General features: G+C 48.4%; 1 long non-coding RNA gene across 1 annotated transcript; it reads left to right on the top strand.

The window, feature by feature from the left end:
- Positions 1–2,515: 2,515 nt before the first annotated feature.
- LOC121142455 lies at positions 2,516–11,798 on the top strand. Its single transcript, XR_005879496.1, has 4 exons — positions 2,516–2,862; positions 10,545–10,625; positions 11,075–11,170; positions 11,627–11,798. It is a non-coding gene; the product is annotated as an uncharacterized LOC121142455 (long non-coding RNA).
- Positions 11,799–23,756: the final 11,958 nt, after the last annotated feature.

The raw sequence follows: 23,756 nt of genomic DNA, 5'->3' as shown, positions 1-23,756 counted from the left end.
ATGTTGGTGCCCGGCTCGATTTCTCTTCTTTATTCCGTACAGGACCTCAGTCCATGGAGTAGGCTGTAGGGTGGGTCTCACAGACATTCCCAGGGCTTTGCCTCCTGGATGATGCTAGGGCCTGTCAAGTAGACAATCGATACTAACCATTACAGAATCACAAAAAAAAAACAACCCAAAGATCTGAGGCAGCAGGAGATGGAAATGCTCTGTGTGTCTTAGAACATGCAATGGTGATGCTCACATGCAACCAGAATTGAGAGCCACACTGAGAAAGGCTGTCTTAGGCAACGCAGATGTTTGGGTGAGCTCTGGGAGCCAAGACTGAGCGGTATCCTAAGCAGTAAGTAGACAGGGATGGGTATCCCAGAAGCTGAATTCACAGCAGGAAGTGAGGTACATAGGATGTTGGATGACCTCCCTCCCTATTCATGGGAAGCACTCCCATGTGGCTTCCGGTCTAACTCATCCTTCTCTTTGAGTCACAGCATTCCAGCTCCTCTGTTTCAATTGTCCATGTTCTTGTTTTCCTAAGTCTCAAATTCATGATCCTCCAAGAGAAGATTTGATTGGGTCCACAACTAAATAATCAACACGGAGCCCTTCATCCAGGTCACTGGAAATGACCAGATAATTTGTCATTTAAATTAGAGATATTTAAAAGAGGGGATGAATGGGTAGACTTGAGAAACAGATAAACTGTGGCTGTTCTAGAAAGATTGGGGCAGATGGTCCCTTTGCTTACACGTCTCCTATCATCCTTAGTACAGGTTTTTCAAAGTGTGCCCTGTATGAAATACTGAAAATTAAGGTTTTTTTCTCTCCCCATCTCTTTCTTGGCAGCTTACTGTGTGTTCATTAGCATAACAATGGTCAGAGGAAGAACTTTGAATACTTATTTGTATTTATTTGTCTGTTGTCCTTTATCTTTCGTATTATGTGGCTGGTAGCCCTTTTGTCCTGTGATAACTCCTAAGGCTCCCCAGCTCTAGCCAATTTGGGCATCCTCCTCCTTTGGTCTAACTGAATGGTCCAGGGATAGTCACGTGAAAGCCTTTGGTTGTAAGAGAGCGTTCATCTCAGAGTGTGCGCAAAAGGTACCCACCCTTGCCATCTGCTCTTCTTGGAGAATGACAGAGTTACGGCAGCCGTAAAGTGAGGAGAGTCTAACTGGGCCACCAGTTCGCTGGAGGGCAGGGGAGCCTTTTGTGCAGGTCCACCAAAGGGGGGGGAGAAAGTGGGCGCTCCAGTGGTCCTCCTGCCCTTCAACGGATTGTTGCTACCATTTAATGCTCAGGGTCTGCTCTTAAGGAAAAGTGTGGGGACGCTGAATCTCTCTCTTTCTCCCCAGAAGGAACTCAAGTCCTTGGTGACAAAGCAACCCCTGCCAGATGGCTTCTCAACAGCAGCCAGCCTGGCCTTTGGGTTATTAGCCAGTCAAATGCCTTTGATTCTTAAGCCTTTTTGGTTTGAGTTCTCTTTTACTGCAATTTAAAAAGATCTGCGTTGAGGAATGCTGATTTTGCCTTGTTTTCTAGAGCACAGAACAGAGTACTGGGAGTAGAGCAGTGTCACAATCCCCACACGGAAGCTGATAATGATGAACAGTTGTCCAGGACAGGGCCACGCTTGCAGCAGGATGGAAGTAGTTGTCAGCATTTTGATTCACAATAAAGTCCAGACAATTCCCCAGGTCACCTATACTTCTAGAATATGCATAGCTGCTCCATGGTGTTCCGTTGCCTCTAACATCTGCATTCTGCATCAGCCTCCGTTGCTGTTTCTAACTAATACACAGCTGGCTGAGGCAACCCATGCTTGGAACCCTGACACCCCAAAGGCCCTCAAGAACAAGAGCAGGGCCACCTTATCCCAAAAACAGCCTCATTCCAGCCTGAACCGCTTCCTCTGTCTGGCTACTAACATTTTCAGCTTCCTGAAGTCAAAGCAGCATACACCATTCCTGCCCCACCCAGAAAACAGCTCCAAGTCCTACAGAAACCCTAGCCAATGTGAGAGGTTTGCTCTTGCCTTCTCTTGATGAGAGAGAGTCCTTCTCAACTTTATCCCAAAATAAGCCTGTACCCTCTGTTAAACACTCCTCTGTCCTTTATTCTTACAGTCTCAAGCTCTGAGGCCAACCTGAATTACAAAGGGAGACCCTCTCTCGACAGAACAAAATAAGCAGTTACTGTAAATAATACCTTGATGAACACTTTTGCATAAAATACCCCATGTGCGCACCTCTCTTTCCTTACAACTCATTAGTCAAAGTGCAATTGCTAGCTCCAGCGTTAAGATGTAGCCAGAAAACTCTTTCCACCACTGGCAAATTGCCATCTGGCAATGCCACGTCAACTTTCACAGGAGTTCCACATAGCAGGGTCACGTGTGCCTGCTTGGTGCCACACAAGGTCACTTCAACATCTCGGCCCAAGGGCAGCAAATAAGAACCCGGTTTCAATGTGCGGTCACTTCATTCTTAGCGGGTTCTTTCTAGTTTGTGTACGAATCTACGAGAGGTCCCTCCAAAGGCTGGTCAGACAAGTGCACTGTGGAACCTGACCCCAGCCCGCTGTGCCCGACACCCTCTGCCAGCTGCATGGGATGTAGGGCAAAGGCTGGAGAGTCAGGCGAGGGGTCTGGGAAGAACCAGGGAGGAGTGGCTCCCTGGACATGGCAGAGCTTTCAGTGCGAGCAGAGGGAGGTGGGGCCGTAGGGACTCTGGTAATGGCACAGGAGGAAGGAAGGAAAGGCAGAGAGGGAAGGGAAGACCCAGGTGCTCTCCAGGGTGTGACGCCAGGCGCAGCTTGGTTCAGCAGTCATGAAGACCAGACCTTATTGTTCCCGTGAGCAACAGAGGTGAGCACCTTGTGGGTGAGCCCCGGACCTGGATACAGGATAAGCCTGCCCCTGGGGAAACCCTGACTCCCCTAAACTGCGACTTGGGACCTTTCTCTTTTTAATCTTTCTTCCGTGAAAGACTGGTTCCGATTTGTGAAATAGTGTTTTAACTTGTATCGTCTCTGGTCAGAGCCACAGATCCACGGATCACACCACATCCCATTTCCTTAGACTCTTCTGTCCTGGCCCACGGATCCCTTCCATTTGAGCCACTCACCGTTCCCACGCACACCCGTGCTCCTGAAGGCCGTGGGAGCTGGGGTTGATAAGGATGTGGTTGCGTGTTTCTGACCACAAACTACAGGAGCAAAGAATGAATAGAAACGGCACCAAGTCCTACCTCCTCAGATAACTATGATTACCACAGTGTTCTGTGTATCTCGTGGTGTCCTTGGCACAGATAATTGTGTAATTCTTTCGAAATGTGACATGGAGAGGAACCTTTCCTCCCGTCTTCCTCCTCCCTACCCCGGAATCCTTTGCTCTAGATTCGATGTGTGCAGCAGACTAATGAGCTTATTGAGAAAACTTAGTGCTGAAGGATTGCTTTAGAAAATTCGATAAACAGGAAGTGACTTTCTTAACCTGCATTTCAGAGAGGTATACATCCATCAAGAAGCCCCAGTTCCTAAAGTTTCCAGGAAGTGACTGTGAGAGAGATTCTCTCTCTCTCTCTCTCTCTCTCTCTCTCTCTCTCTCTCTCTCTCTCTCTCTCTCTCTCTCTCTCTCTCTCTCTCTCTCTCTCTCTGGCAGTGAGAAGCATCCCCTCGAGGGCAGCATGCCTGAAGCACCCAGACATGCACAGGAGGTCCGTGGCCCCACAAAGCTCCAGGGAACCTTGGGGTCTTATTGCTGAACTCGTTCAGGTGACTTCTGGTACTACCTGCCCAGGACAAGTGTACCATCCTGGGGATCGTGGCTGATGCAGAACTATAAACCAGGCACCTTGTGTCCTGGTCCTCTTGGCTCAGATGGGGTCCCGCCAGGGTTATCCCCAGCAGGAGCTGTCCCCACCAAGGCTGTCATCTGAAGCCTGGGAATCTTCTAGGGTGCACTGAACTATAGACTGGTTCATTGAGTTTGATGAGACATGTGGTTGGGGGAGAAAGGGGAGAAAGGACGAGGTCGTTATCCTGATCCAGACAGATGGGGGCCGGACAAACTCAGACTCTCAGTCACTGTCCTGGGGATAGTTGACCAGTAGTTTTCAAAGTCTTGTCTTCAGCCAGCAGCATCTGCTCGTCAGACATGGAGATGGGGGCTGGGGAAAATCGGTAGCTCCAGGCATGAGTGGTACTTGCTCAGCACCCGCAAGGCTCTGAGTTCAAGTCTGAGCACTGCAAAACAGTGCTGACTTTTAAAATCAGTTGACAGCATGTTAGAGCAGAGCAGAGGCTCTGAGAGTGGTTCATGGCTCCTCCAGCATCCCACCAGTGGTAACGCAATGAGACCCCATGAACACACTGGCGGCACGAAGGGCCAAGCAGGCAGGAGAGGCCTGACAGGAGAGAGAACCAGACCTAAAGCAGCATCCCAAGGATAAATGCGCCCACAGTCTCCAGTTCAAAGACAAAGTCTCACAACAATGTTAACTGTTGTTCAAATGAGCCTGTATGGTCTCGGTGGGCTTCAGGCAAATGCCCCCAGTAGACAGAGCATCAGAACAAAGGCTTGGTGAGCAGGGCATTGCTGGCGTAAAGCCAACAGCATTGTAAAGACGCTCTTGGCCTCATTTCCCTTGTCCAAAGACAGGCATCCAATTTTTCTTTTGACTTCCTGTACCAGTTATTCCTCTGTGGTATCAGCAACAATGGGCTCTTTAATTTCCCACCCCTTGACCGTGCTCAATTCAGCAAGATCCACCTTTCCCCAGCCTCCTTGGACAACTGCAGCATCCTATTCGGCATTGTATTTGCTGAAAGGCAACCTCTCAGTGCTGAGACCCCGGGATTACCTTCATTAGCTACTGAACAGGAGTCTGTGCAGGGACATCCACAGTACCTTCCGATGACTGTAGGTAGGAGGCAAGGCCTCAGGATCCAAGTCCCTTGACATTGTACAGACACCAGCATTGCTGAGTTCATCCTTCCTGTTATGCCCACTGTAGCTGTTGCTGCTGCTGCTGCAGTACATTTAGGGTCAGAACCAACTGTGCTGAATTTCAGGGGGTCCATGTACCTCACCCAGACAGAGACAGGAGTACTGGAGGTTGGGGGAGTAGCTGGTCCCTGCCCTTACATTTCTCTGTGATATCCCTGACTTGTCACTTCATCCCACCCCACCCTGTGGTTTGATGTCTGTCACCTGTGAAATATCTGCTCCTGCAGGCTCTTTGTAATGAGGAAAATCAAGAAGGGCAATTGACATAATGTCTAGCATACAGTAAGTACTCAATAAGTGTCTTATTAGGTAATAACTTAGAGGAGCAGTAGAAGATGTCTATAATGGTGACCAGCTGACCAAATTAATATTCTGCCGGGGTCCTCACTGCCTGTCCTAGACTAGGTCTCTTCTAACCAGCTCCTCGCAGGCAGAGCTGCACCTTACACAGGAGCCAGCTCCCCTACTCCTCCAACATGATCCACTGGCACATTAGAGATGGTTAGACTCTTCCTAAGCACCTCCGTGCCGCTTGAGGGTACCACCCAGATGGCTCTGTGCCACGTGACACAAGAGTAGGGACTCAATCTTTTAGTCTCATATCCCTACTCCCAATAAATCTTTGCTGAATGACCAAAAGAATGATGGATGGATGAATGAATGAATGAATGAATGAATGAGTGACTGAGTGTACAAACTCCCCCGCTATAGCTGTAGTCGTGACTTCATGCTCTCTAATGCCTTGCTTAATCTGGCCCCTCTACTGCTGACTCCCCTTGGGAACAGGCTCCCCTACATCTGGACCTGCTACCCTTCCCTTCTTGGAACAGGAATCCGAGATGTGTGTGTGTATGTGGGGGGTGGGGGTGGGGATTAGAAACAGAAGGGCAGAGGGATAGAAACCAGCTTTCTGAGAAAGAAGCTCCAGTAATGGGATCCAGCCTCCCTGCTTAGGAGGGCATCTTCAGCCGTTCTTTCTCAATACAACTTCACACAGAAGCAAACTTGCCTTTAAACAGCCTTTGATTTGAAACGGTATCGGTCAATACGCTCTTAAGAGGTCCAGGGATGTGGTTATCGCTCACTGATCCCTGAGGGCGAGGGAGGAAGACTGTGCTGTTCTGAATGTAAACTAGGCTTCCTTCAAAATGATAAAAACATCCATTCTTGTCGCCTGTGTTCCTGATGGCCTTAGCTCACTCATACACACGGGCTTCATTTCTAGGAGCAGAAGTGGGTGTGGGTATCAAGGGGTATTGGAGTAGGAGGGCAGAATAATAGCATGCAAGATATTACTCATGGTTACCGACATTTTTATAGCCACATCGACTAGTCAGTAGACACAATATGGCATCTTGCTAAGATAAATACATAGGTACTAAAAATGTAAATTTAAATTATAATCAACCAATATTTAACTCTTTTCTTTTTCATTAAAGAAAAAAAATAATTCCTCCTTCCATGGTGGGTGATTGGGTGGATTCTAGACCTTTCAGATTCCCATTCTTTAGCGAAAGAGTCAAAGACAGACACTGTGATGTTCCCTTGTTGGTGCTTGGGGGAACCTTGAAGATTGGAATGGAAGAATCAGAACTCCCAGGAGCCACAGAGCCCACAACAGAATCCAGGAAATGGAAGGCTGCAGTGCTTGGATTGTCCCTCCCTGCTCTCTTTAGCAAGAATTGATGGTTCCCCCTTTATCATTGGCAAACACTCCACCCATTCTGCCTGGCCTCTGTTGTCCCTGCCTTTTCAGGAGGTTCCACATCCTTTAGCAGGGCACAGTTCCTGTCACACCCTTGATTTTGTGTCTGTTCACCCACAGCTTGAGATCTCTTAGCTCCTGACTCTGACGTGCAGATGAACTCTATGCAGTTTATACATCTTCTCACATGTCCTGGCTCAGTCCCAAGAGAGGATCACGTGTTGGCAGCTGCCGTGGTCTCTGTTTGGGCCAGGTTGTGCTTCATTGCCAACTCAGAAGCCACGGGCCAGCAAATGTGTTTGCCTACTAACGACATCTGGGATGAGGCAGAAGACTTGTAAGGACAGAAGACATTAAGGCAGTAAATGAAGCCATTGCTGTTACCTCCTCATTCCAGTGCTAGTCAGATGTCTGATATTGGAACAAATATCCAAAAGAGTGGTTTTGGCCAACAGTTTCAGACATTCCAATGCATAGCAGGTTAGCTTGTTGCTTTTGGATTTGTGATAGGGTGGCATGTCATGGCAGGAACTCGTAACAGGAAACTGCCCTTCAAAGCCCAAGTCGCCTAACCTTCAGTAAGCCTCACCTCTTAAGGTCCCACCAGCTCCCAACAGTGCTCCAGGCTGATGAGCAAGCCCATCACACACACACACACACACACACACACACACACACACACACACACACACACACACACACGGGCCTGGGAGCAGCCCTTGCCCAAGGCATGGCAACTGAGGTTCCATGTTAACTATCATTAGCCTTCGGGCAAATTCTATAGCTTTTCTCCCCAAACTATGGGCCCCATCAAGATAAAGCATGGGTTCTAGTTTGCAATTACGTCCTCTCTGTATGACAGGAAACCTGTGGGTTCCTAACTTTATTTGAATGTTTTCTCCCTGCAACCTTTTGCCCAACCAGCCCCTATTCAGCCAAGGTCAAGTGAAGATCAATTAATGCCATGCCTCCGTCATACCTGAAGCATGTATTTCAGTCACATTAGTCCCACTTGACACAGTTGTTTTTTTAGCCACTAAGGGGACGGTGGTCCTTCCTAACTCCAAGATTTCAGGTTTTGGTTTTTTTAGAAGTTTCTCCACATTGTGACCGCTCCCCACGCTAAGCACCTCAAGTTCCCATGAAGAACTCCTGCCTCCCCCACCCCTGTGTGGGGGTGCTGATAGTGATTTCTGGCTTTCCAGCCAGATACACTCATGAGTGACTTGGATTTGGATATAAGTTTCATTGGATCTGGATATAAGTTTCATGGGAAAAGAAGCAGGACATGGGCCATTCCTTCTGCTGGCTTGCATGATGGCAGATGTGACCAGGCAAGGGAGCCAGCAGTGGCGGGATGGCTTCCTGATTCAGAGGCTCCTGTCTGTGGCAGAGACAGCATGTCTTTGGCAGCCTATTTTGGCAGGGTTGTGGAAGCTCAGGCAAGAGACTGTTTCTTCCCAGTGATTTTCTGAGATATTTATAAACCCCAATTAATCCCTTCAGTTTAAATGAGCTAGGGTGGATTGCACTGTATACAAGCAAGAACCCTGACCAAAGCTGGGGTTGTTCCCTGAGATGGCATTGGGCATGCCCAGCTGATGAGGTTATAGATCTGGTTTCTTTCCCATCAGACTGAACTTTAGGATGAGGGTTTCTCTAGTACAGGGTGGTCCATGCAGCAGATTCTCGATCTGTGCGTTAGTCATGTGTGTTTGCCTATTGTACACAGCTGTTTCCGGCTAGTTGATGTTTGCGCTGCATGGAAAGCTGTTTTTTAAATTTAGTATATTATTGCTATTGGGTGTGTAAATGATGTGTGTGGGGGTACATGCATGCCACAGCACACATGTGGAAGACAGAGGACGATTTGTGGGGTGACTTCTCGCCCTCGTCCTTACAAAGGCATCAAGCTCATGTTGTCCGGGTTACACAGGAAGTGTCTTACCCACTGAGTCATCATGTGGGCTCACAAAGCTGCTCTTTTGGGAAATTTGAAATGTATCTGTTTATGTGGAATACTTTTTGGTCTAGCCACTGTGCTGGGTCCTATGCACAACAAGTTTCGTAAGCTATGGTATGGTCTAGCCCTCCCTCCCATCAGCATCATTCACTACTGAAGTGTGATTGCAGCCACGCCTCTAGTGAGAAAGCAAACTGCTCCGCTATCCTTGGATGGCCTGGATCAGATCTTAGGAACAGCTGGGCTGCTTTCCAAATATCCCCCATTTAAGCAGCTTCGCACTTTCATCTCTTTTGTGGTGATCAAATGTCCTGACAAAAGCAACTTCAAGATAGAAAAGGTTCATTCTACTTTTGATGCCAGGTTACAATCCATCATTGTGGGGAAGTCAAGGCAGGGACTTGAAACATCCAGTCACATCCACAGTCAATAGCAAAGAGAGTGCGCTCAAGCTCACACTGAGCTCATCTCCCTTTCAGACACCCCAGGAGCCAATCCAGGCAAGGGCGCTGCCCCCTTCTCTAGGCCGGGTCACCATCTCACATCAGTTAATGTAATGGAGATGATCCATGATGCCCACAGGCCAACCAGAGCTAGATAATCCCTCGCTGATACTTTCTGCCCTGCGTGCTTCTGGGATGTGTCAAGTTGGCGATCAAAATAAACCATCACAAGCAGAGTCAGCTCTTACTTTCTGGTGCTGATGTTGAGAACAGCTTCGGCCACCTCAAAGATGATAAGCAGCAAATAACATTTAAATGGAGTCTGGGACTTTTTGTCTTCCCCTGAATGTGGCAGCTATTATTTCTGGGGATTTCTTTCAGAAGGCATGATGAGGCTAGGGTGGAAAGACCTAACGTAGTGGACCTGGGCTTCCTTTCAGGCTCCTGGCTTGCCCTTTCATGCAAACCTGTGCTATCCCAGCCTCGGCACTGGGAATAGATGCCCCTAACTATCTGATTAATGCAGAGCATCACACCAGTCACCTACACCAAAATCCTCCAAGCTGGGAACAGCATTAAGGGTTTCATTTCCACGGGGTTTCCCTGCTGAGATGCACGGTTTCCGTAAAACCAGAGCACTATGCTGTTGAGGTGACAATGAAGGGAAGAGAAAAGTGTCTGTAAACTTGAAAACAGAAAGGATACAGCATAATCTGTTGACAGGCCTTGGATAGATTTTATGTGTCTATTTTCTCTGTTGCCTTGTAAAAACTGTTTTTCTTTAACTCTCATTGGATCTGAATTTCTTCAGATAATAGCTGTTCTTGGCATTTGCTTCTTTCCTGGCACAGGGCGGGAGGCTTCCCTGTGTGGGCTCAGTAACGCCACACTAACCCTGTCTAAGGCTCACCCCATTCTTTGCTCAGAGGCAGGGAGGAAGTGATGACTCCCACCAGCAAGGGGCCAACTGCTGGTTATGGCCCAGGTAATGTGTTCCCACCCCTACTTCACAGCGGCCCTAACCCAGGAGCACCAAGTAACTCCCAGAAAGTTCCTCTTGTCCTTCCAGTCCCCGGAGAGACTCAATCCTTTGTAGCCTCATTCTATTTCAAAGTTCAGCCCTTTCTCTCCCATTTGGTGGCTAAGCCCTGAAGTGTAGAAGTCTCCCCATTGTTCTAATCTCGCTTTCCTAAACTCACTGTGTAATAGAAAATCACATCCTTCCTTCCTGCATGTGAGTGGGAAGAGAGAGAGAGAGACAGACAGACAGACAGACAGACAGAGACAGAGACAGAGAGAACTGTATGGTTTCTAGGCACAAACTTAGGGCTACACAGCAAGGGTATCTAGCTGTCTAAGGCTCATTTCTGTTTGTAAAGGGGTCACGAGTCTATTTCCTCTTTCCCTCTCTCCTTTCTTTTCTCCACAGCATTTCACTATGCAGCCACAGATTGACCTTGAACTCACCATAATCCTTCTGCTTCAGCTTCCTGATCACAGAATTACAGAAGTATGCTACCACTCCTGGTTCCTGTTAGCTTTTAGCAGCTTTAGTTTAATTTTATTTATGTATTATTATTGTTATTTTAAAGACAGTCTCACTTAAAGGCAGCCCTGGGTAGCCTAATACCAGCTATATAGATCAGGCTGGACTTTAACTCAAAACACCCACCTGTCTCAGTTTCCAGAATGCTGAGGTTAAAGATGTGCACCACCATGCCTGACCTACTTACTAGTTTTAAAGTTCCCTGACAAGCTTTAGAACAGGTGTTTCTATTACATACTGTACATAAGGAAACCGAGGCTCAGCCGCCTCCCATAGCGACAAGCTGTCAGTAGCGAAGTCGGCCAGTGCTGCTGGGATTCCAAGGCTGCCTCTTTGCAGCAGCTCAGTCAGGAGCCAGGCCCTCCGAAACAGCAGCCTGTCAGAAGCAGAAGCCCTACTGTGTTCTCCCACAGAAAGAGAGAATTCCAACAGGCCACAAGGAAGCTTCCGCAGTGCAGATACTCCCTTCAGTGTCCTTCAAAAGCACAGTGGCAGCCACGAAGAACAAGGTACAACGTGGCAGCTTCATCCTTACTTTGGTGATTTTTTTTTTTTTTTTTAGTTTTTCGAGACAGGGTTTCTCTGTATTGTTTTGGAGGCTGTCCTGGAAATAGCTCTGTAGACCAGGCTGGCCCGGAACTCACAGAGATTTGACTGCCTCTGCCTCCCAAGTGCTGGGATTAAAGCTGTGGGCCACCAACGCCTGGCTACTTTGGTGGCCTCTGGGAGGACCTGGGCCTGTTGGGATTGACTGGGCAAGGACCTTGCTGGCTTCTGGATAATTCTCTCTGCTCACTGCTGCTTAAATTCCCTCTCTCTGTAAATGGCAGATGACAAAAAGTCCTGGGGAAGCTTCTCGTGGCTGCATTTGTCTGTATCAAGGGAAATTAAATACCCACATTTCCATGCTCTGAAGTTTGAGGCCTTATTTGCATATTTTATTGATCTCCCCCTCCTCTCTCTAGGAGGAAACTGCACCCCTGTGTCAGCACTTACCTGTGTGAGCTGCGCTGACTTGGCCTTGGAAGCCCCTGGGAGGAACCCTGCAGAATGCTGTTTGTTTTATAACTTTCCCTATAGCCTCCGTTGTTTGTGGTTTCAAATTTTGCTAAGTAAAATTAGTCTTAACAATCATAAGTATTCAGCTATGAGGAGTCCCTCTGTACCCTTTTAATTTTTCTTAAGATCTGTCACTTTTGCAAACATGGGGGTGGGGACACGAGAAAGGGCAAGAGGGAGAGAAGTCTTCTCATTTTCGGTGCTGGTTGCCTGAGCCTTTTTTGAGAGTAGAAGGTTTAGAAACAAGGTTCAGGTTAGAGGAGAGGAAATGTTACGATAAAGCCTGTGGGGGACCTTGCAGATTCCATGGCAGGTGAGGTTGACCAAAGTGGAGGGACAAATATGCCAGGCAGTCAGAGCCTAAGTGAAAAGTTATATTAGAAACGGGAGGGAAGGGGGAAGGAAAAAGAAAAGAGGGAAAGAGACGCAGAGAGAGGACAGAAGAGAAGAGGGAGACAGGAAAAGTCCTGTTTGACCCAGGGGGAACAGTGGGAAAGAAGGTGTAAGTGGGCGGGGTCTGTCTTTTAAAGGGGTCCTTTGCACCTTCATGCAGACTGTAATCATGGAACCCTGGGCTGACCAGAGTACTGCCAGGTGACAGGGGCAGACCAGCATAATGCCTGAGTCCTTACAGAAAATACATATACACAACTCTCACATGTGCATGTGTGTGGGTTGGTTGGCGTATATTTGTTTTCATTTACACACTGGGAAGAGAAGGAACACCCTCTTTTCATTACCCTGACTAGAATGGGGAATTCCCTGCTTGGGTAATTAGGATCTGACTCTTAGAAACAAGGCTCAAGAAATCCATTTTTGAAATAACTTAAGAGTAAAAAGAAAATGTTGGAATTGTTTAGCTCATTTGGTTGGAAAACCTAAAGGTAGCTAAGTTTCAGGCATGGCTGGATCTAGATGACCATACAGTGTCATCTGGACTTGACTTCTTTATCTGTTCGTGCTAATGTCCAGGAAGGCTTGCTTTACCCAGTTGCTCGTGTTAATGTCCAGGAAGGCTTGCTTTACCCAGTTGCTCGTGTTAATGTCCAGGAAGGCTTGCTTTACCCAGTTGCGTATTGCAGATCCAAAGTTATAGTTTATCAGCTTGGCAGAACCAGTGAAAAGAGCATGATATGGTAACTATGGGATCAGCTTGGTTCATGTGTTCGTCTCTTGGCTGGTGACTGTGACCACAGGAAAGGCCTGAGCTAGAATGGAGTTGGCCCCACCTGTGCTTGGGGCCTGAAAGAGGGGAGGATGCTTTTCCCAAGTAAAATACAGACTCTGTTTCCAGAAGAAAGAATGGAAGCTGTGGTGGCTAATCTTGCCAACCTGGCAGGCTCCAGAATCACCTAAGAGACAAACCTCTGGTTCTGCTTGTGAGGGGTTAGCTTGACCAGGGTAGCTGAGCTGGAAGATCTGCCCTAAATGTAAGAGAAAGCCTGTGCTTGGCCGTGACCCATCCTTGGTCAGCGTGGTCAGACCCTTAGCTTCCAGAGCTCCGTGTCATCTTCCTCGTGTGAACCCTGCATCCTTGTAAGTCATGCAAGTGCCACTTCCATTTCCTTGTCTGTGTGACGGAGAACCCAGGTGTGACAGAAGTAAGAGGATGATGAGTCCAAGGCCGATCTGTCTCGACCCTCCCCACAGCAGCCCCAAGCGAAAGCAAGCCAACAAGCAAATGGAGACAACGTAAAAGGTTTACAAGAGGGTGGGGGTGTAGCTCAGCGGTAAACGCTTGCTGGGCATACACAAGACCCTGGGTTTAAACCTCAGCACCCCCACCCCAAAGAAAGAAACTAAAACAAAAGCAGGATGGCAAGAACAAAACCCACATTACACAGCTTGTTAAGAATTGGTCAGGTGATGGTGGTGCACGCCTTTAATCCCAGCACTCCGGAGGCAGAGGCAGGCAGGTCTCTGTGAGTTCGAGTTTGAGACCAGCCTAGTTTACAAGAGTTAGTTTCAGGACAGCCTCCAAAGCTACACAGAGAAACCCTGTCTCGAAAAACCAAAAAAAGAATTAAAAGAAAGCTGCTCAGTGGTAGTGTATGCCTTCCTTTAATTCCAGTACTTGGGATGCAGAAGCAGGTGGATCTCTGTGGGTTAGAGGTCAGACTGGTCTGCAGAGAGAGTTCCAAGTCAGTTAGGACTGATAAACAGAGAAACCCTGTCTCAAAAAACAAACAAACAAAAAGAGAATTAAAAGAAAAATACCCCAGTGCCTTGAGGAGAGTCTGGTACCATTGGAACAGTCCAAATTTATTAGCTATCACAATAATTAGGAGTCCTATTTTACAGCCCCAAAGGCTATCTGTAGGTCAGAAGTCTTACGTTTACATAATGGGAAGTAAATTCACTAAACCTCCCAGCCTAAGAAGTGGCACAAACCAAAACTATAAATAGCATAAGAAAGGGCTTGATCATGAGTTGGGCTTGAACATGAGTGGGTAATCTTTTCTCTCCCATAAGCTCATGACACATGGAGGGAGGAAAATCCATTTCTGGCCCCACCTAAGTCACAGAAGCCATCATGGGCTGTGAAGGATTCATTTAGTCACTGGTTGCCATGCCAATGCAAACATCACCCTTCCACCTACTCCACCATCAACACATTTGAATAAGTAACAATGATAATAGCATGCACTAAAAAAATGCTATTTTTAAAAAGTTAAATGTACTTCTGTCAAAAGTCTGGTTTTTCAGAAATAATTGCTTTAGGCCAGATAAAGATTTGCATAGGATTCCTAAAATGGGCTGAATAGCACCACAGAAGAGAAATATGTGAAATATCTGTAGGTTATAAAGGAACTCCTTGGAGGACCTTGGGGGATTTGGGGATGGGAAGCAAGTTTCTCCTAACATTCTCAGGTGTTAGAGATGAAACTGGGGTAGACACCAGTCCAGCACCACCCTCCTTATAAGCATTGGGTTCCTGATTATTGAGTTCCTCCACAATAAATCAGATCAGGATGAATTAATAAAACCAGATTTAATCTGAGCAAAGCAACTCCTGGGTTGTCTGGGGCGTGGGGAGGAGAAACCATGGGGCGGGTCTAGCAATCAGGTGTTAACTACCCTGTAGGCATGGTCTTGAGCACTGGGGGGTGGAGCTGACCCTTGCTTCGGTTTCTCAGGGCTGGGGTCTGAAATGGAAGAAATGGGGTTGGTGGGGCTTCCACCCTCTTCACAGCCTGCAGCCTGACCCAGGGCCCCATCTTCCCAAGCCTTACCCCAGGGTTAATTGGTATCTATAGTTTGGTGATTTGTGACTGAAGCTTTGAAATGTGTGCTTTTAGGACCTCAGAATTTAGTGTTTCCGAAATTGATTCTGAGAAAACCATTACTACCATGTTATGAGATTGATAATAGCAAAACTAAAAAATAAATCCAAAACAAGAAATGGAAGTAGCCTGAAACATTCCAACCGCTGTGCATGAATGTGCTACGATGAGCCACTACAGATGACGTTGTCAGAGAAGACTTGGTGATGCAGGAAAATGGTATGTGTGGAGCGAGCAGGATACAGAGCTGGGGATGTGGTGAGAGCTGAGTTTGATGTATGCGATTTTATGCAAATGTATGCATAGGAAAAAGCAGCAGTGTGTTACTCTAAAATGTTAATAATGGTTATTTCCGGATGCAGGATTACAGGTGACTTTGTTTTTCTTTAGTGTCTCCCTATGTCTTCAGAAACCACTTAGGATGATTGTATACCTCCTCTATAATCATGCACGATCCAGTCAGTGCTACTCAAATACTGAGGGCTGTTCCGGGCTGGCTGAAAGAGAGTGAGGGCCAGCAGGCAGGGCTGTATTTAGGCCACCTCTGTCTAGTCCCTGCCTCACTTCTTGGAGCCCAGCAGTCATGTATGAGGAGGCCTGAGATGACCTGGGCTCTCAGGGGATTAACCATCTCCCGGAGGAGGCATTTTACACGTGTGGTTTTGGCCACACCCAGTGGCACTATTAATAGTGACTCCTATCCATCTGCACATTTTGGTAATTGAGACGAATACAGATGCTGCCCAAATGGCCTCTGGCTTTCTAACAGAAGTTGCAAGAGGAGATCGCCATTGGGCTTGGGGATGCTCCACATTAAATTTCGAGACCAAACAAAGCCCACTGTGATGCTCTCTCCTAAAGATCTCATCCCCTCTTCTAGTCCCTGGAAAACCAAGAGAAGCAGGCTGAAAAATGGTGTCTTTATGAGCACAGGGCTGGTGGTTGTACTTAGAAATGATCTAAGACAGGGGTATTTCTTCTGTGTGCAGCTCTTCAGCTACGGGCCCCAAATTTCCTGGCGTGAAAAAGCAGGTTTCTGGTCCTACCCCAGGCAAAACAAGACGAGCATCTTAGGAGTTGGGGACTCAGAGAGTGGCTTCCCAAAGAACTGCAAGTGTGAGGAAGAATGCCCAAGGGTCTGGACCTAGTGGCATGCAGAGAAGCCCCACCTGGTCTGGCCATCGCCCCCTGGGACGCTCAGATCTAAAAGTGAACGTCTTCCTTAACTGAATTCTGGTTCCATGTGAGACACAGGCTGCGGCTTTGAACGCTTTTGCCTCAGCTCGTCTTCTTAGCCTCCCCATTTTTGAGAAGATGGAAACTGTGGTACATGGTGCACGGCTAGATCCGGAGTCAGGGAGGGGGGTGCCAGGCGAGCTTCCTGCACACAGCCCCTGAGGGAGTCTTTCCTTTCCTCCTGCCGCTGCAGCTCACTGGCCTGCTTGTGTCAGGGGCAGTGAATACGGCCAGTTGTGTGTCAGGGACAGAGAATATGGCCAGTTGCCTACTGACAAAGATACTGTTTTCTGGATCCCTGTGAAACTGGACTTAGTCCCATGGACAATGGAATGGAGGAAACATTAACAACAATCATAATAAAAATGGAGTAGCATTGATTCTGGGCACTTGAAATGGAGTCAGGAGGCCATTGCTAAGCAAATCTCAGACCTGTTTTCAGCTGGACATTTGACCCAGGCCGCTCTCCAGGCCAAACACTGTTTGCTAACCTCTACTGTCCTGCATAATGTGCCTCTCTCCTTACATGCCCGGAGGCAGAGACTACTGTGTCCAGTTCTCTCCCGACAAGACAGTCTAAGGCTGGCAGCACCTATGTCAGTTTTTGGCTAACAATAGCATCAAAAGCAGAAATTCAGTTTCTTTCCAGGATTCTGTAAATCTGTGCTCTTCCAGATTGCAATCCTAATTAACTCCAAATAAATACAATTTGTTCTTGACTGGGTTGATTTTCTTCTTGCTCAGCACCTCTGTCCCGCCTCTGCAGTGTGCAAGGTCCTTACCCGAAGAATGACAGAGCACAGGCTGAAAAGACCCCAGGCCCTACATGCATTCTCAGAACACATGGCGTGGCAGCCAGACTTTCATAGGAGAGAAGGAAACATCGCTCTCGTTTGAGCCAATGGCTTCTTGGGTACTTCCTCCTTGTAGCAGTAAGTCACATGACATCCGGACAAACACTGAACAAACTGAAATTCTTTCCCTTCAATTTGGAACCAGACACCTGGGAGTTCGTTGTGAGGGAGCTGACTGGTCACGACCAAGGTAGAGGGAGGGTCAGCCCGACAGAAGGTGTGCTGGAGTGAGCTGGCAGTGGACAGGAGTGAGAGATGAGAAAGAAGAAAAGACCGCAGAAGCGTGGCCACACCCCCTCGGTGAGGATCTGGGGCTGCACACAAACCTTAGTAAGCGGGTGCTTGTCTCCCTCTCGATTGGCATAGGCCGCCTTTTTGTTTGTTTGTTTATTTTTACTTTGGCTGCTGTAAGCAAATTTCTTTCTTTTTTATTTTTGCAACCACAGGAGTTGAAATTAAAGTAAATTCCCTTTATCATTATGCTACTATATTTATATTATTACAGATTCAATTCCTATTGTTATGTACCTTAAATAATATTATTATAGCCTTTCAGACCTCAGGTTCCCATTTCCCGCACATTTTACTATTTCTGGAAATGGGGTGCACTTTTAAATCTCTCATGCTACCTCTTGTTAACGTCTAATGTGGCCAACAACTAATTTTTCCTTCTTGAGGTTGGCATGTTTTGGATTCAGCTCATGAGCACCTTTTCCCATGGGTCTGGAAGCCCCCAGACTCGTGGTGGATGCTCATGATACATTCAGTAGATGTAGTTATTTAAGTGCAGCTAATCAAGGACTCTCACAGCATAGAGCTAGACAGTGGCCACCCCAGGGCTCAGCTCTGCATCCCTGAACTCACCTTTCAGATGCAGGACCAGGCAGCCTCCAACCCCCCCCAGCGCTCTCTCTTCTCTTCCCCCACTTAAATCAACATCCGGGCTCTTAAATCTTAAGGGAGCTCCTCTCACAGAATCACCTCCACACACACACACGAACTCTCCACCGCGCCCCGCCCGCAGTCACCATGTCATCCATGTGTTGGAATCGCACGAATCTCGGGTGCCTGTGGGGCAGTTTCAGAACTTAGAAGTCTTGCAGCATCATAAGCAGGACTGTTCCTGCTCTCCATCAGCCCTTCCCTCATGATCTGCCCAAGGCGCTGGCATGTCACTGGCCTTGGGTGACTCCTGCCTTCCCACACATGTCCTCAGCTCGGCGACTCCAGGAAGGGTCAGGCATCTCTGACCCTTTGGATCTGGGGGTCAATTGTCCCGTTTCCTCATTATCGCAGAGGGCAGTTGGCACTGAGGAGGTGCCGACCCCCGCAGCTCAGCTCCCCTGTGTATGCTCAGCTGCCGCAGACGCTGGGTATGCACCACCGAGTGAAGGAAGCTTCAGGGATAGACAGACCCCACACCAAAGCTTCCTGCCCCAGGGCTAAGGGTCCTCTTTGGGCCCTTGGCTTACTTCCCCAGGCAGCTAGAACTTTCTTCCAAGGAGCTCCCAATTCTGAAGGAGAGCGAGGTACCTGAGTGCAGCTCTGTCTTTACCTGGAGAGCTTGGGCATGGGCTGTGGGGTCTGAGTTCCCAGTTCCTCTAGACTCGGGGGTAATGGGGGGAGAGGGGAAAATTGGGGGACTGAATTGTTTCCCTGCCAGAGAGAACAACAGGAAGCCCAGGTGGGGCTTGTCCTCATCTTCCAGAAAGATCCATGCCGCTTCTGCCCAGTGTGCATCTGGTGAGGATGACCTTGGCCCACACCCGCTATGCCTGACCCTGGGCCTGAGGAGGGCCGTCAGAGGGAAGGGTAGGGTGAAGACCAGTAGACAGAGTAGCTTCAAGGGGCAACAGAGAAGCTCCCACTGGACCTTGGAGGCTGGTGTTGAGGAGTAAGCCTAAGCCATCGGGAGGCCAAGGGCCACACCCTCAGGTACAATTCTGAGGAGGGGGCAAGGAACTTTGTCCTCGGCAGGAGATACGTGACCTTAAGAATTGGAAGGGGTTCTCTGACATGATGGTTCTGGGGCCGGCTGGTGTCTCCTGAATGATGTCACCTGGAGCCCTGCCAAGTCTTGTTTTAGGGTCCTGTGCACCTGGAGCAGGGTTAGGGTGCAAGGCTCTCCATCTGCCCTCAGAGCTGCCCTGCAGGTTTACAGAACAGCCATGGGGCCGGTGCGGAGAATGTTTGCATATGATCTGCATACGATTTGCACATGAATAGCCTGCACTATCTGTTCCCAGGAAATTTCAAGTTAAATATTAATTGTTACTGCCCTTGGGAGTTTTTAGTTTTTGATTTTGCTTTCTCTGTTTCTTCTCACCCACTCGCTGTCAATGACTCAGAACCCCGTGTGGAAGGGGAGGAGGAGGGAGACACCCCCGCCAGGCTGGAGAAGGGCAGCTGAGGACCAGAAACTAGGGACTTAGGGAGTGGGTGGCTGGCGTGCCTTCACCAAGAGAGAGGCTGGATGTACAAGGGAGACACACGGGAGGGGAGGAGCAGCTGGCAGGTGCTGAAGAGAGACACTGTCTGCTTCACACAGACAGCAGCAGACAGGTAATGCCACCGGCCGGTTGGGGTGGCTGAGACACTTCCAGACGGCACCCAACGTTGAGGGGCTATGCTCTTCTCCTCCTCAGCCTGCACCCTGCCTGTCCTGACACCCACTGGCTTCTCAGGTCCCCATGCCCCCATCCTTGCCACCAGAAGCTTCATGAATGCAGGGCTAAGTTAGAGAATGCAGAACAGTGGTGAGTTAGCTCACAGGTTCAGGGGCACTGCCTGAATTCCGACTGAGGCTCAGTGGTCCGTTATTGACTGGGCAACTCTAAATGAGGGGCTGCTGTCTTTGGGCACAATTTCAATGTGTCGCCTTATGAAAGTTCCTTGGTCCTCAGTGTGGTGGCATTGAAAGATAAGGGACCATTAAGAGGTCGGCCCAGTGACAGACGATGTCATGACAGCTCTTGTGGAACAACTCATCCTAGTGTCCCAGGGTGGTCCGGGTCTCTACATGGGTGGGTAAGTTACTCTGAGAACCAATTCTGAAGAACGTGCTATCTGCCTTCCTCTCACATATACCCAATCTCTCACCATGTGACGCTACCTACCATGTTGTGACATAGCCGGAAGGTCCTCACTAGAGGTGACCAGTGGAGCCACCCCACCTTAGACTTTCAGTCCCCAACCTGTGAGTTAAATTAACCTTGTTTCTCTATAAAGTACTTAGCACCAGGCAACACGAAAAGGATTGAGGCCATGACTGGCTGCCCTTCCAGGAGCCTCAGTCATCTCTTCTGCAAAATGGAGTTGCAAGCAGTGTCTGCCTTGGGTTGGGGCTGGGAGGGCTGACATCAGCTGTTGTGTATTAAGCCTGGAACTTTGAACTTGGCCAAACTGTGAATATTCACATTCTGGGTGCAGGCTTCCTGGCCCTAGCCTTGCCTAGTTCTGGTGCCTCTCCTCAGCATTTGATCATCTGGTTTGGGTTTGGTTTCCCTCAGGGAGAAGCTCGGTTGCTCACTCCTCCTGAGGGCACCCCCCCCCCATCCCACCCATAACTACACAAAAGAGCCTTAGAGAGGGGGAGTGCAAAGCCTTTCTGGGAAGCACCTTCTGCTCTTGACCTATCTTCTCTAGAGCGGTAGATTTCCTGGGGCTACTCTGGGCTCCCTATGTTGGTGAACTCAAGCCTACCCTCAGGTATAGCATCCTCTGCAGCTCCCTCCTCTGAGACCCAGTCAAGGGTTCTGATGCTCCCTTCCTGGGTCTTTTGTTTCCAAGCTACTCAGATCAAACCTTGTGTTAAGAGAAAACTTTTCCTTGAGAGAAGCCTTCCCGCCAACCTGGTTCCAGAGCCGCATCAGTCCCAAATAAACACACAGGAGGCTATATTAATTATGAAGCTGTTGGCCTTGCTTGTTTCTTACTGGCTAGCTCTGACTTAAGTAATTACCCCATAATTGTTAATCTAAGTATGTTTCTTACCGGAGAATAGTTCCGGGCTTCCTGCCCCATGGCGTTACATCTTGACTCTCTGTGTTTCTCCTTCCCAGAGTCCTCCTGGACTCCTACTCCCACCTATCTAGATTCCTATTGGCCAGACAGTCTTTATTGACACAGGACTTCCACATCAACCTTGCTCTTGCTCCAGACCCTGGTGGAGCTGCCAACCTGGTCTCTACTGAGAATCCAGATAAGATAAAAGGCTGTCGCTTTGGAGCTTTTGGAGTTAGGTCCAGAGCACCCCTGGGAGGTGTGAAGAACAAATCAATGGTGATAATGGCTCCCATTTGTTTAATTTGCCACACACAATGCCTTAAATGCAGGCTTCCTTCCACTCCAGTAAGGAAGGCCTGCTGTCAGCTCCATTTCACAGCTGCGAGAACTGAGGCCTGAGGAGACTGAAGAGTCTGCCACAGACAGCTTAGTTTCCATGGGAGAAAGCTGGATGAGATGGCTTACTTCTCTAAAGGGATTTTTCCTAGAACTGGGTTTCTTTTCTTTTTCTTCTGTTATAGTTGAGTACTCATCACGTAACCTCTTAGGAGCTGTCCGGTCTCGGTATCTGCATGGTAAACATGATTTAGGGATATGTTCTTCCTAATCGCACTAGTCGGCTCTTCAGGACTGTAACAAAATACCCGAGATAACTACCATGCAAACAGACAAGGCTTATTTGGGATCACAGATTTGGAGATTTGAAGGCGATGCATGACTGGTTCTGCTGCTTCTGCCCTGTGGGGGGGGGCCAGACCATCACGGTGAGGAATGGGCAGCAGACAAGCAGTTTGGTTCATACGGCTAGACAACAAACAAGGGAGGAACAGACCAGGGTCTCACAGTTCTTTTCACTTATTTAGTTTTAGATTTACTTATTTGTTTTGTTTTTTTGAGACAGGGTTTCTCTGTATTATTTTGGAGTCTGTCCTGGAACTTGCTCTGTAGACCAGGCTGGCCTCAAACTCACAGAGATCCGCCTGCCTCTGCCTGCCGAGTGCTGGGATTAAAGGCGTGCGCCACCGATGCCCGGCTAGATTTAAACGTGTATGAGCGCTTGCCTGCATGTATGCGTGTGTACCATGCGCACCATGCACGTGTCTGATGTCAGAAGTAGTTGTATCCTCCAGAACTGGAGGACACCATGCACGTGTCTGATGATGTCAGAAGTAGTTGTATCCTCCAGAACTGGAGGATACCATGCACGTGTCTGATGTCAGAAGTAGTTGTATCCTCCAGAACTGGAGGATACCATGCACGTGTCTGATGTCAGAAGTAGTTGTATCCTCCAGAACTGGAGGACACCATGCACGTGTCTGATGTCAGAAGTAGTTGTATCCTCCAGAACTGGAGGACACCATGCACGTGTCTGATGTCAGAAGTAGTTGTATCCTCCAGAACTGGAGGACACCATGCACGTGTCTGATGATGTCAGAAGTAGTTGTATCCTCCAGAACTGGAGGATACCATGCACGTGTCTGATGTCAGAAGTAGTTGTATCCTCCAGAACTGGAGGACACCATGCACGTGTCTGATGTCAGAAGTAGTTGTATCCTCCAGAACTGGAGGACACCATGCACGTGTCTGATGATGTCAGAAGTAGTTGTATCCTCCAGAACTGGAGGACACCATGCACGTGTCTGATGTCAGAAGTAGTTGTATCCTCCAGAACTGGAGGATACCATGCACGTGTCTGATGTCAGAAGTAGTTGTATCCTCCAGAACTGGAGGACACCATGCACGTGTCTGATGATGTCAGAAGTAGTTGTATCCTCCAGAACTGGAGGATACCATGCACGTGTCTGATGTCAGAAGTAGTTGTATCCTCCAGAACTGGAGGACACCATGCACGTGTCTGATGATGTCAGAAGTAGTTGTATCCTCCAGAACTGGAGGACACCATGCACGTGTCTGATGTCAGAAGTAGTTGTATCCTCCAGAACTGGAGGATACCATGCACGTGTCTGATGATGTCAGAAGTAGTTGTATCCTCCAGAACTGGAGGACACCATGCACGTGTCTGATGTCAGAAGTAGTTGTATCCTCCAGAACTGGAGGACACCATGCACGTGTCTGATGTCAGAAGTAGTTGTATCCTCCAGAACTGGAGGACACCATGCACGTGTCTGATGATGTCAGAAGTAGTTGTATCCTCCAGAACTGGAGGACACCATGCACGTGTCTGATGTCAGAAGTAGTTGTATCCTCCAGAACTGGAGGACACCATGCACGTGTCTGATGATGTCAGAAGTAGTTGTATCCTCCAGAACTGGAGGACACCATGCACGTGTCTGATGTCAGAAGTAGTTGTATCCTCCAGAACTGGAGGATACCATGCACGTGTCTGATGTCAGAAGTAGTTGTATCCTCCAGAACTGGAGGACACCATGCACGTGTCTGATGTCAGAAGTAGTTGTATCCTCCAGAACTGGAGGACACCATGCACGTGTCTGATGTCAGAAGTAGTTGTATCCTCCAGAACTGGAGGACACCATGCACGTGTCTGATGATGTCAGAAGTAGTTGTATCCTCCAGAACTGGAGGACACCATGCACGTGTCTGATGATGTCAGAAGTAGTTGTATCCTCCAGAACTGGAGGACACCATGCACGTGTCTGATGATGTCAGAAGTAGTTGTATCCTCCAGAACTGGAGGA

Source organism: Mesocricetus auratus, unplaced genomic scaffold (assembly GCF_017639785.1).
Source record: "Mesocricetus auratus isolate SY011 unplaced genomic scaffold, BCM_Maur_2.0 Super-Scaffold_100009, whole genome shotgun sequence".
In the NCBI taxonomy this organism is placed as follows: Eukaryota; Metazoa; Chordata; class Mammalia; order Rodentia; family Cricetidae; genus Mesocricetus; species Mesocricetus auratus.
This window is presented reverse-complemented; position numbering and strand designations above follow the sequence as displayed.